The sequence below is a fragment of the Globicephala melas genome, chromosome 1 (genome assembly GCF_963455315.2).
Source record: "Globicephala melas chromosome 1, mGloMel1.2, whole genome shotgun sequence".
Taxonomy (NCBI): domain Eukaryota; kingdom Metazoa; phylum Chordata; class Mammalia; order Artiodactyla; family Delphinidae; genus Globicephala; species Globicephala melas.
This window is the reverse complement of record NC_083314.1, coordinates 5,126,550-5,141,023: the sequence shown is the minus strand read 5'-3', so window position 1 is coordinate 5,141,023 and position 14,474 is coordinate 5,126,550. Positions and strand designations below refer to the sequence as shown.

The 14,474-nt window shown below is 37.9% G+C and overlaps 1 protein-coding gene and 1 pseudogene across 5 annotated transcripts in view; one reads left to right on the top strand and one right to left on the bottom strand.

The window, feature by feature from the left end:
• The window catches only part of CRB1 (crumbs cell polarity complex component 1), a 267,605-nt gene that overhangs the window by 51,316 nt on the left and 201,815 nt on the right, over window positions 1-14,474 (top strand). The window lies entirely within an intron of this gene.
• On the bottom strand, window positions 6,258-6,376 carry LOC115867764 (5S ribosomal RNA; annotated as a pseudogene).

Sequence of the window (14,474 nt, the reverse complement as noted above, 5' to 3'; positions counted from 1 at the left end):
TGTCACGTTGAACAGAAGGAGAGAGAATGGAAATAGCTCTTAGCAAATCAAGCATCACTACTGGAAAAATCAGTTGTGAGTTGGCAGCAATAACTTTTTCATACAGGGAATTCATTATTTTGATTTCATATCTGTCTATAATTTTAGTGATCCTTCCTTTTAATATAAAGAACAAATATTTATATTCAGCATTAATTTTTAAATAAGTAGAGTCAAGACATTCAGATTTGGGCCCTGGCCCATCATTAGTTAATTGCATATCCATGAATGCATCTTTTACGCTAATTTCTCACTTGTAGAATGAGGGGGGTAGATTATATAATTTCCAGGTTCCTGTGAGATCCACGTTTTTTGATTCCATGATTATTCTAAGTAATGGAATCATAGGCTTGGATAAGTAAAGAGTGTTTCTTTTTAAATTAATTTTTTTATTGGAGTATAGTTGATTTACAATGTTGTGTTAGTTTCTCCTATACAGCAAAGTGAGTAAGTTATACCATATACATATATACATCCACTCTTTTTCAGATTCTATTTCCATATAGGTCATTACACAGTACTGAATAAGAGTTCCTTATGCTATACAGTAGGTTCTTATTAGTTATCTATTTTATATATAGTAGTGTATATATGTCAATCCCAATCTCCCAGTTTATCACCCCCTCCTTTTCCCCTTTGGTAACCATAAGTTTGTTTTCTATATCTGTGATTCAATTTCTGTTTTATAAATAGGTTTATTGGTACCATTTTTTAGATTCCACATAAAAGTGATATCGTATGATATTTGTCTTTCTCTGTTTGACTTACTTCACTCAGTATGACAATCTCGAAGGTCAATTCCTGTAGCTGCAAATGGCATCATTTTGTTCTTTTTTATGGCTGAGTAATATTCCACTGTATATATGCACCACATCTCCTTTATCCATTCCTCCATCAATGGACATTTAGGTTGCTTCCTTGACCTGGCTATTGTAAATAGTGCTGCAATGAACATTGGGGTGCATGTATCCTTTCGAATTATGGTTGCCTCCAGATATTTGCCCAGGAATGGGATTGCTGGATCATATGGTAGTTCTATTTTTATTAGTTTTTAAAGAAATCTCCATACTGTTCTCCACAGTGGCTGTACCAATTTACATTCCCACCAACAGTGTAGGAGGGTTCCCTTTTCTCCACACTCTCTCCAGCACTTATTGTTGTAGATCTTTTTAAAAATTATTTATTTATTTATTATTTTTGCTGTGTTGGGTCTTCATTTCTGTGCGAGGGCTTTCTCTAGTTGTGGCAAGCGGGGGCCACTCTTCATCACGGTGCGTGGGCCTCTCACTATCGCGGCCTCTCTTGTTGTGGAGCACAGGCTCCAGACGTGCAGGCTCAGTAGTAGTGGCTCATGGGCCTAGTTGCTCCATGGCATGTGGGATCTTCCCAGACCAGGGCTCGAACCCGTGTCCCCTGCATTGGCAGGCAGATTCTCAACCACTGCGCCACCAGGGAAGCCCCTGTTGTAGATTTTTTGATAATGGCCATTCTGACCGGTGTGAAGTGATACCTCATTGTAGTTTTGATTTGCATTTCTCTAATAATTAGTGTTGTTGAGCATCTTTTAATGTACCTCTTGGCCATCTGTATGTCTTCTTTGAGAAATGTCTATTTAGATCTTCCACGCATGTTTTGATTGGGTTGTTTGGTTTTGTTTTTTTTTTTTATATTGAGCTGCATGAACTGTTTGTATATTTTGGAGATTAATCCCTTATAAGTTGCTTTGTTTGCAAATATTTACTCCCATTCTGTGGGTTTTCTTTTCATTTTGTTGATGGTTCCCTTTGCTGTGCAAAAGCATTTAAGTTTAATGAGGCTCCATTTGTTTATTTTAGTTTTTATTTTCATTACTCTCAGAGATGGATGAAAAAAGATATTGCTGCAATTTATGTCAGAAATTGTTCTGCTGATGTTTTCCTCTAAGAGTTTTATAGTATCCCATCTTATATTTAGGTCTTTAATCCATTTTGAGTTTGTTTTTGTGTATGGTGTTAGAGAATGTTCTAATTTCATTCTTTTACATGTAGCTGTCCAGTTTTCCCAGCACCACTTATTGAAGAGACTGTCTTTTCCCCATTGTATATTCTTGCCTCCTTTGTCATAGATTAGTTGACTATTGGTGTGTGGGTTTATCTCTGGACTTTCTATCCTGTTCCATATCATTTTTCACAGAATTAGAACAAAAAATTTTATAATTTGTATGGAAACACAAAAGACCCTGAATAGCCAAGGCAATCTTGAGAAAGAAAAATAGCTGGAGGAATGAGGCTCCCTGACTTCAGACTATAGTACAAAGCTACAGTAATCCAAACAGTATGGTACTGGCACAAAAACAGGAATAAAGATGAAGAGTGTTTTTGTAATTCACCCTGTATGACGCAGCTTTCATTAGATTATGCTGCAACAATCAAACTCAACATCTTAGCAGTTTACAACAACAAAGGTTTATATTTTGTTCCCACCGCATATTGCGGGCAGGTTGACTGTAACTCTACTTCATGTATCTTCATCCGGAGACACAGGTTGAAGAGGTAATCCCTTTTTAGAACTGGTGTTTTCACAGCAGAGGGAAAGCGCATTGGTAGAACCATGTCATGGCTTCAGTGCGTATGTGACCTATGTCAGTCTGGCTCATATTTAATTCATCAAAGCAGGTTATGTGGCTAAGCCTGATGTCTTTGAACCAGGTATTTATTAAGGCAGAAAATATTTGAAACAAATAGTATGGTCTGCTTTACTTTTCCCTTGTTTCCAACTTCCAGAGGGCAATTTCTATACAAATTTATTTAAATAAACATTAAGGATGAATATTAAAAATGTACTGGCATTGACAAACATTTCAACAAATATTTATTAAGTAGTTAATATGAGCAAGGTAATGACTATAGAAAATACCATTGTTCTCCAGGCAAATTTACATTGTAGTGGGCTGGACAGATGTATAAAGGCTATTCACACATTGTTGTCAAAGAGAATAATCACGCTTTAAAGTATTGTCAGAGATCTGTGCATGTATCTAGGCATTCTTTTCCGATGTAGATAGAGAAAATTTAGTCCAAAAAATCAAACTAGTCTTGTGATATGAAGAAATGTTTTCTGAAAATAAATATAATCAAGCTTGCTTTGAAATCATTAACCCTACTAAAATTAATTATATTTTGAGGTTAAGTTCAACTCAGAATTTAGGCAATAGCATATCCGGTTTGTATATTATAAATTCCTAGTTACCTCCATCCTCATTTCATTTACTGATATCATTAGAAACTTGAAAGGAAAAACTGTTTCTCCCTCTATTCACCAGTCTTCTCACACCCAACACAGTCAACACTCTGGTCACCAACTGTGGGGTAGTTTTGCCCTCACCAAGCAATTCTCCAATTCTCTGTGCACACCAACTGGGTGTCCTACATTTCAGCTAAATTCTGACGCTGTCTACCTGGGGCTAGCTCAGACCCCACAGGTTAAGGGCTCAGTCCCACTCCCATCTCCCCCACTTCAGACACCAATTGCAAGTCTAGGTTGTCACCTGTGCTTCTGACTCGCTGGCTATAAATCAGAGGTTCCCACAACCACTTCCTGAGGTTTGATAATTTGCTAGAGTGGCTAACAGAACTCAGTGCGAAAACAAGTTTACTTACTAGTTTACTGGTTGATTATAAAAGGATACAACTCTGGAACAGCCAGTTGGAAGAGATGCCCAGGGTAAGGTGTGGAGGCAAGAGGGACGGACTCGGAGCTTCCACGCCCTCTCCAGGCGAGGCACCCTCCCAGCCCCTCCATGGGTTCATCAACCCAGAAGGTCTCCAAGTCCCCACAGTTGGGTGTTTTTATGGATGCTTCATTACATAGGCATGGTGATCAAATCATTGATCACAGGTGATTACCTCAACTTCCTGTCCCTGTCTCCTCCCCAGAGGTCAGAGGATGGGGACGAAAGTTCCAACCCTCTAATCCCTTGGTTGGTTGCCCTGGCAACTAGGTCCCATCAGGTGTTTATCTAGGGGTTTTCCAAAATCACCTCATTAACATAAACACTGGTGTGCTTGAAAGGGCTGTTGTGAGTGACAAGGCACTGCTTTCACCTTTATCACAGGAACTATCGATATTTCAGGAACCAAGGACAAAGACCAAATAATATAAAAATGATGCTCCCAGGGCTCTTAAGAAGTTACAAGAATTTGAAGAGCTATGTGCCAGGAACCATGGATGAAAACTTAAAAAAAATATTTCTTATTATATCACAATGTCACACACCTCTGTGAGAGGCTGAGTAAGGAAAGAGAAGAGAAATAAAATACAAAGCTTTACATTTTAAGTATCAATGCCTGAGAATTGCATCAAACTCACTATTATAAGAAGCTATTATTAAAAGATAAACTGAGCCATATTAAAATTTTAAGAGTTTATCTGAGTAAAAATAGATTTGAATGCCAAATTGCACAGTCAGAATTTGGAAATACTGATTGCACTATTTATGAGACCTTCTAAATTTTGGTACACTGGACAGCTTAAAACTTTTGGTGCCCTGAATTATATAGCCTTTGGGTAGAAACAGCATCAGAGTCTGCCTCCAGACTTTGGGCTTGATGAAGAAAAACATTAATGCAAATATAATGGGCAATGAGAAATCAAAAAATATAATCAAAGGAGAGAGATGCAGTGGGAACCTCATCAATCCAGCCTGTGAATAGGTTCCACCTGTGAATAATGACCTATTGCTTAAACTATAAGAAATAAAGGTATTAAAGACTATGTATCACCAGTGCATGTGCTACAAGTATAATTTCAAATATCAACATACTGTATATTCTCAAAGGGAATTTTTTGTGAGACTGGTGAATTTCAAAGAGCCATGAACTTTGGGAATAAACTGACTTCCAAAAAATCTAAATATCATACTGACCATGTATGCTATTAAGCACATTTCTCTAAGGCTTTTTTTTCCCTCAATAGGTAATCATGAACACTGGAATTGTTTAGAGTGAAGATTGTCACAAAGATATATCTCATTAATTCTTAGGGTCAGTTGTGTGCCTACCATCAATATAATTGTTTATTTTTTAGGTGAAGGGTAGTTTTTATTATGTCTTTTTCCTGGGAAATATTTCACTGTTTATTGATCAAAGCTGATGAATTCATATTTATGAAGGCAACATTTTCTTATGTAACTCTATTTTCTTTTGCTATTTTATGGAGTATATGTAACCATATTTTGCAAACTAAATTGGTCAGTGAGATTGTGTGTACAGCAATGGTTTACACAATTTAAAGTGTAAAATAAACACATGGGGGGTCATTTAAATAATGGATTTTTTGTATGGGTTCTAAATCCAGATGTTGTGATTCAGTTATTCCTGGTGGGACACAGGAATCAGGTTTTTTCTTTTCCTTAAAAACAAACCCCACATGACTGTGATGCATGTCTTTTACAGATTAGACTTTGAGACACTAATCCATAGTTTAACAAAGTAGGAGTTTGTAAATGATTGATTCTTAAAGTGTGGTGAAAACTGGCATGAGGGAAGAAGCGGGGAGAGTAGGGGAGTAACAGGGGTAAGAAAAAGACGAGAAGCAGCCAAGGGCACAGTGCATTTGGGACCTATTAATAGAAAAAGGGAACGGGGGAGTGACGTGACATGAGGGGCTGTGGGCAGGGTGCACATGAGAAAAGGCTTTAAGTGCTGCAATGGACAGTGATTAGATAGTCACAGGTGCCCAAATGTTTTCACACCGTGGTCCAAAGAGAAAGGATAATATATGCACACCACACTTACCACGTAGTCAGGACTGTTGGCAGCAAGGGTGACCACCTGGTGGCCTGCGGCTCTGGCACCCCTGTAACCTACTCTGGGCACACGTTTGGGAAGTGCCAGGAAGGACATGGGAAGCCACTGAGGGACTTGAAACAGGAACACTGACATGGCCACAATGAGGAGGTTCTGGAGGGCAAGGCTGTTAGGTAGGGGACCTCGAATGAAATGATGGGGACCTGAACGGTGTGGTTATAGTAAGGAGGAAGAAACAAGGGTGGCTTAAAATATTTCGGGGGGAAATCAGCTTCATGTTTGATGAGAAATGAGAGAGAGAAAGGGAGTATTGTGAAGGATGACTTCCAGGCCTCCAGCATGCCCACCTTAAATAATGCTGTGATGTCATCGACTGAAATCATAAAGGCAAAGAAGAAAGTAGGGTGCATACTTACACTTTTTTTTTTTTAATGCCTACAGCACCAGGTATTCCCAGATGGTCTCCCACCCAAGTACTAACCAGGCCCGACCCTGCTTAGCTTCCAATATCAGACGAGATCCCGCGCGTTCAGAGTAGTATGGCCATAGTTGCATACTTACACTTGAAACCTGTCTATTTTGAAACGTAATTGGGACATTCAGGTGAAGATGTCCATCAGGCAGTTAGAGACGCCCCTCCAAAGTTTAAGGGAGAAACTCAATTACGGATAAAGAGTCGAATCCTCACTTGCTAATTCAGTAACTACCATTGAGCCCACACTATGGACTATTTTCCATGACAGGAACAGGGCACACAAATATCTGAGATATTGAGATATTCACATTGTGTATCAAAAGCCTTAAATAAGAATGTTCATACCTAACAACCTAGAAACTCTTTGAGAAAAATAATTGAAAATTAGGGCAAAGATTAACATGCCAAGGTAGCCATAACATTTGCATATAGTGGGAAATTAGAAATAACTTTAATGAAATCAATCAAGCACATTTGTACTAAGAAAATGTTTGAAATATAAATTGTGTTGCTTTATGCTCTGGTATCTAGAGATGCTTTCAAAGACAAACAAAATCCAGTAACCAAAATGAAATTAAAATAATTCAAATGTTTCCTGGGCTCTCTTAAGAAAAAAAAAATACAGAATATAATACACAGAAAAACTGCAAAAAATACTTTCTCCATTTTTATGTTCTCAATATCTCTGACTACTTCCCAAAGTCCAGTCTCTCAGCCTCCCCAAAGCTCCTTTCTTTTGAAGTCCTCATAGGCCCCCCTTTCTTGCCTCTTGGAAATAAATCTCTACTCTCATAAAAATTCCCTGTCCTAGATTTTCAAGTTCCATTTCTCTCTTTTTCCATTATATTAATTTTGCATCACAAAAACCCAGGAACAAAGCTGGCGATCAAATGTTTCATAGTGGTTAGGGGAGGGGTAGGGAGGATGAGCAAACAAAGCCAAATTTCCTCTAGTGAATAAGGAAAGAGGGAAAGAATGTCAACACTTATTCAGAAGTTAACTTTTGCCTCTCAAAAAATTGTAAGTGATAAAAAACCCATGCGGGATGTCAAATTGTATAGCATGTACAACACACAGTATGTGATGTAAAAAATGGGCAAAATTTTTAATCACCATAGAATAGTATTTTTACTAAAATAAATCTTATTTCAAAATAGTATAGGTATTCCAACAATTGTGGGCTTAAATTTTAAGTCACAGAGCTTCTGCTAACAGAAGGAGCTATATAGGGAAAAAATATTAAGTAAATATTTGCTGTTTTTAAGATGCTAAAAATATATACTTATTAGAGAGAAATCAGTTTCAAAAATATGTAAGAAATGAGAAATAGTTTATTTCAATTGTAAGGTGAGTGACCTTGAACCATTTTACTTAAACTCTGCATTTTCCATCCTTGCAAAATGGAAATGGTGATTATGTCCAACTGCATTGTAGTATTGTGAGGACTGAATAAATTCATGGATGCGTGACATCCACTCTGCTCTACCAGTAGCTGAGGTCTTAACTTCAGATTGACAATCAAACTCAAAATTCACCATAGGCTTCAGCAAGCACCAGTTTTGGTTATCTTTAAGAAGGTTTGCAGAACAAGCATCATGGCACACAAAACAACTTGGCAGTAGTCCCATATTTCCTAGGTACAGCTCTCAATGTCCTGGCCATCCTGCACACTGGGTGTGTGGCATCACCAGGGGCAAAGTTGACTAGACACAGCTTCAGCCCAGGGTAGCCATCGGCTCTGAGGTCCTTTCAGCTTTTATAATGAGTCCTGTGCCTATACCTTCTGTGGGTCACATCTCCCCGGGTTGATGTGAATAGCCCCCGTGCTCCAGGACAGCTCCATTCCATTAGTTCCCAGTTACTCATAGACAGCCTTAACGATGATTACAAGTGCTTAGTCTGGGACATGGGATTCTCACTTACCTTGCATCTGATTTAGATGCAACTATTCCTCATTTGCTGCTGCAAGACTAAAGGTCGAATCTTCAGGCCTGCTTTACACAGACACATAGTAAGCACATAAAAATCTTACAATCATTGCATTTGTCTTTCAAAAATGGATAAATCAAGTGTTCATTATAATACTATAATTATTTTAAAAAGAGAACAAGGAAATCCACTGCTTGGTTGACATATCTTTTCTTCTTTGATGTTTTTTTTTAAATGATCATTGCTGAAATTAGATGTTCACCCTATGCTCTGTCACAATCCTTTCATTTCTAGTAAAATTTAAACCTACTCTGTCCTTGAAAGCAGTTTGTGTTGCAGGTCAATAATTATCATGTCATGTAACGATTCAGTGTAGCGGGAGTGAGGGATTTTGACAAGTTGTGGTCTTGAGTGTAAGTGGCTGAAATAGGTCGGGAGTGAAGGCTACTGTAGTGTGAGATTGGTCGTTAACCTGTGAAGGATGATTCTGATCAACACTGAAGTCCCTCTGGCTGGGAAGTGACCTGGATGGTAGTTGGGATAATTGGTTGGAGGGAGTGGAAAGGCGAGGCTCCATGTGCTCCAAGGGCATGGCTTCTAAGAAGATTGTGCAAGGAAATGATGGCTAAACTACTTTGAATGATAAGTGACCATGGATTTGGGGGTCAGAGAGTAAAAAGAGAGAATTTGGAAAGAAATGGAGGAGTGGGGAGAGCTTGGTCAACTTGGCAGAGGCCACAGCTTCCGGAGAAAAATAGCCAGTGAAACGTTCCTCTCTGTGGGGTGTACAAAGGGTGAGGAATGAGAATGTCAGAATCTCAATTTTAACTCCTCTGTATTACCGCATTTTAAAGCCCCTCTGTCCCTCCAAACTTTCGGTAAGATTTTATTACCTTTCTAGCCTTGGGGAGTGGAATTGTGAATAATGGTAATAATGGTGGAACTGAGCTATGAACAGTATATTGTGACTCCCATTTGCCTCCCTGCTGAGGCCAAAGTGATGGGAACAAGGGTTTTTGAGAGATCACAGTCCAGAAGTTTTGAGAGGTGATGCTGACTCAGGAGGCAACCTCTCCCCATTTTCACCAGAGGACGAGCCTGCCAGGGAAACACACATGCTGATTAAATAGTGAAGAGAATTATCTACATAGAATTAAAGCTGTCTCAATAAATCTTACTTTTAAGGAATTACTAATTTATTTATTCTCTGAATTAGAAAAGAATCTATTTTTTATAAAGTTTTCCTGGCCTGTGTGAGTGTCTAGGACTTCTTAGCCAGCACAGTAAAGTCACAGTGTTTTTCTAGAACTAATCTTCAGTGTGATCACAGGTTCTCAGTACTGAAGGACCCCTGGGTGCCGTGGATGCCCTCTTAATGCACCACCCAGCCCTGTGATTTCATAAAGAAATCACTAACACAGGTATCATTTTTTGCATTATAATTTTATAAAAATTTTGTTTATATCTGTAATTTAAAGGAAAACCTTATGGTCATCAGACATAATGAATATTTGATTTGATTATTTAACTGAGTCATTTTGTCTCTGGTTCATGGGTAAAAGGAAAACTGTTTTGAATTCTATTAATTTTTTACTTCATTGAGTATTGGACATTTATGAATAAAAGTTCATAAAGATCAGAGAATTCTCAAATTAAACTTAGGTTGAGAGATTCATTTATTGTGTAATATTTATATGCTTTTGAAATTCCAAAAATTCACATTGTATCATATATTCAGAGGTCACAGGACAGGTAAAAAGAATTTCTGGAATATAGACTGAATAAATAGGAGTCAATTAAGAAAGAAATGTCCATCGACAGATGAATGGATAAAGAAGATGTGGCACATATATACAATGGAATATTACTCAGCCATAAAAAGAAATGAAATTGAGTTATTTGTAGTGAGGTGGATGGACCTAGAGACTGTCATGCAGAGTGAAGTAAGTCAGAAAGAGAAAAACAAATACCATATGCTAACACATATATATGGAATCTAAAAAAATAAATAAATGGTACTGATGAACCTAGTTGCGGGGCAGGAATAAAGAGGTAGACATAGAAAATGGACTTGATGACATGGGGTGGGAGGGCGAAGCTGGGGCAAACTGAGAGTAGTAGCATCGACATATATACACTATGGAATGTAAAATAGTTGTCTGGTGGGAAGCAGCAGTGTAGCACAGGGAAATTGGCTTGGTGCTTTGCGATGACCTAGAGGGGTGGGATAGGGAGGGTGGGAGGGAGGCTCAAGAGGGAGGGGATATGGGGGCAGGTGTATGCATATGGCTGATTCGCTTTGTTGTGCAACAGAAACTAACACAGTATTGTGAAGCAATTATACTCCAATAAAGACCTATTAAAAAAAAAAAAAAGAAAGAAAGGTAGAACTTGATGATAAAGAGACTGACTTTGGTAAACCCTAAGTTGGGAAGATATAATAAAGTTGGTCCTAGCCCTTTGAACAGTAGAGTAACTTTAACCTACTGTAACCAACCTGGTATCTTCTCCAAATCTCCTGATGCAATACCTGACGTTTCTCCTCATTGTTTGTTGCTTTTGCTAGTTCAAACTCTCCAGAAGGTTCATTTATGAAAAGACAATTCCACGTTAATTCATCAATCCATCAACATAGATTTACTTTCAGTTTCTTAACTTAGAGACTTGAAACAACAAGACCTAAAGTAGATCACCTGTGGAGAGCTTGGAAAAGATTGTAAGCATAAGAAACTGGTTATCGTGACCCCTATAGTGGGGACCCTGACTGACCCCAGTGCAGCATGGGGATACTGACTTCTCATTGTGAGAAAGACAGATGCTAAAGAAAGATGCTGGAGGCAGTAATAAGGCAAAATTCACTCATGCTTAATTTATCTAAGTCTTGTCTGAAAATTCTAATTTTCACTCTACTCGTGAAGGAAAAAAAATACAACTAATCAAATGATCCACCAGGAATTGCCTTCCTTCTTAGTTATACAAACTTGGGTAAAAACAAAAGAAGGGGATTAAGAGGTACAAACTTCCAGTTATAAAATAAATAAGCCATGGGGATGTAATGTACAGCAGAGGGAATATAGTCAATAATATTGTAATAACATTGTATGGTGATGGATGGTAACTAGGTTTATTATGGTAATCATTTCATAACGTATGAAAATATTGAATCACTATGTTGTACAACTGAAACTAATATAAAATTCTAAATCAGTTAAACTTCAGTAAGAAAACCAAGTGCAAAAAAATAGAAATTTGTTACATTTAAAGATTATGTTGCATTTAAAGGTTATATTCTATTCTTAATTTTTTGAGGAATCTCCAAACTGTTCTTCATAGTGGCTGCACCAGTTTACATTCTCATCAACAGTGCAGTAGGGGTCCCTTTTCTCCACATGCTCTCCAGCACTTGTTATTTCTTACCCTTTTGACAATAGCCATTGTAATGGGCGTGAGGTGGTATCTCATTATGGTTTCAATTTGCATTTCCCTGATGATTAGTGATATTGAGCATCTTTTCACGTGTCTGTTGGCCACTGTATGTCTTCTTTGGAAAAGTGTCTATTTAGGTCCTCTGCTCATTTTTTAATTGGGTGGTTTGTTTTTCTGATGTTGAAATGGATGAGTTCTTTGTATATTTTTAGATATTAACCCCTTATCAGATATATTACCATATGAGCTAGCTATTCCACTTCTGGGTATTTACTTGAAGAATACAAAAGCACTAATTCAAAAAGGTATATGCACCCCTATGTTCACCACAGTATTATTTTCAATAACCAAGATATGGAAACAACCCAAGTGCCTAGTGATGGATGAATGGATAGAGAAGATGTGGTATATATACATATGATGGCATATTACTCAACTATAAAAAGAAATACAGTCTTGCCATTTGTGACAATGTGGATGGACCTTGATGGTATTATACTAAGTGAAATAAGTTAGATGGAGAAAGACAAATACCATATGATTTCATGCATTTGAGGAATAAATAAATAAATAAAACACATAGATACAGAGAAAAGAATAGTGGTTACCAGAGAGGAAGGGGACAGAGGGAGAGCAAAATGGGTAAAGGGGGTCAACTGTATGGCGATGGATGGAAACTAGACTTTTGTTGATGGGCACACTGTGGTGTATACAGAAGTCAAAATATTGTTGTTCACGTGAAACTTATATACTGTTATAAACCAACGTTATGTCAGTATAAATAAATAAATAAATAAACATTTTTAAAAATTAAAAAAATAAATAACGGTCATATTCTGAAGGGCACTTCCACTTCTGAGCAAGATGGAATAACAGGGACTGGAATTACCCTCTTGTCTGAAGCAATTAAAAACTTGACAATATATATAAAATAATGGTTTTTAAGACATGGCTATCAGGTAATAAGGGACAGTCATCTCCAAGTAATGAGAAACAAACAAGAGAGCCCTAATTTCTTGAGCTTACGACCTTGAGAGAGTTTCCAGGAAACAGCATTGGGTGAGGGGACCCAAGCTGAGCCCAGCAAATCACTGAACTGAGGGGGCAAAGCTGAATGTTTGAGGAGACTCTGCCAGGAAGTATTCTCAGTATAAAGTTCTTGAGAGGAGATTGCTGCCCAGAGACAGAGGACCAGAGACATATGCAGAGGCTTCCTATTGCATATTCAGCTGAGTTCGGATCAGCTCATGCATGTGAGGAAACTACCCAAGACCCAGAAAAGAATATGACCTGAAATGATGGAAGATAATAGCACCCAGCACTCACAGAGGACGGAGAAGAGTACCTGTCCCCACCTGCCGGACTAGATAACCTCATGATTGATGGGACATTGGGTAAACAGAGGAACCTGCCTCAGTAGTGGTATAATTAGCTCTGGACTCCGCCTACTCTTGTCCTACTCAACAAATCTTAAAAGCAAACCTGAAAGGATTAAACTACTTCCAAATAACTATCACAGAACGAAGTTCAAGAATATATATAGGAGGAGAAAAATAACCAGTACCTAACAGGGGTAAAGTTCACAAATAAAAGAGGCATGCAAAGAAACAAGAAAGTAAGACCCAAATGAAGAGAAAAATCAATTGAAACTGATCATAAACTGACACAGATGTTAGAATTAGCAGATAAGGACATTAAAACAGTTACCACTGTATTCCAGATGTTCAAAAAGTTAAGTAGAAATGTGGACAGTATGAGAAAAGATTTAAGTCAAACTTAAAAGAGATTAAAACAACAATGTATGAGATGAACAGTACCCTGGATGGGGTTAGTGGCAAATTAGACATTGAAGGAAAGATTAGTGACACAGAAATAGAAACTGTCCAAAATTAAACAGAGAGAAAGAGCATTTAAAAAGAAAGCAAAGCAAAACAAACAGAAAAACAGAGCATCAGTGAGCTGTTCTACAACTTCAAGAGGTCTAATATATGTATAATTTGAGTCCCTGCAGAAGGGGATGAGGAAAAAAAATACTCGAAGAAATAATGGCCAAAGTTCTCCATGGGCCAAACTTTTCTAGTGGATGAAAACTGTAAACCTACAGATCAAACAACAACCATCCCGCCCCAAAAAACAAAAAAAAAAAACACCCAACAAACTCAAAATTCCCAAGCACAAGAAACATAAAGAAAGCTATACAAAGGCACATCATAATCTCTTTGCTCAAATAAGTGATAAAGAGAAAAATCTTAAAAGTAGCCAGAGGAAAAAAAGACACGTCATACAGAGGAACAAAGACGAGACTGTCAGCAGATTCCCCCTGGGTGAATAGGTAACTAGTGAGGTACTGATGGCAGGTTGATTATATTTTACCACTTCTGAGGTGGAGGGGGCGGTGATTTACTCCCACTGACATGGACAATTATTCTGTTCTTGGGTTTTGTTCCTCCTACCCACCATATCTATCAAAGCAACACAGTCTCCATAGTCACCATCATGCTGTTCTATCCAAAATTGTATCCTTCTTTCCTCATTTCTATTCTATTTTGTATCGGGAATGTTGTTTAGGGTTAATATAGTTTAGATCATGGGTTACAAAAGGTCAGGATATAATTTTCACTGGATGAGGAGAGAAATGGCCATCAACCAGTATGGTAGGCAACCCTAAGATGGCCCACAGTGACCCCCCGGCAGTATTCATCGTTGTGAAATCCTTTCTTCTTGAAGGGACTGAACCTGTCTCCTAAGGAATAAAACAACACAAAAACAATGGATGTCACTTTTGAGATTAGATTACAAAGAACTGTGGCTTCTACCTT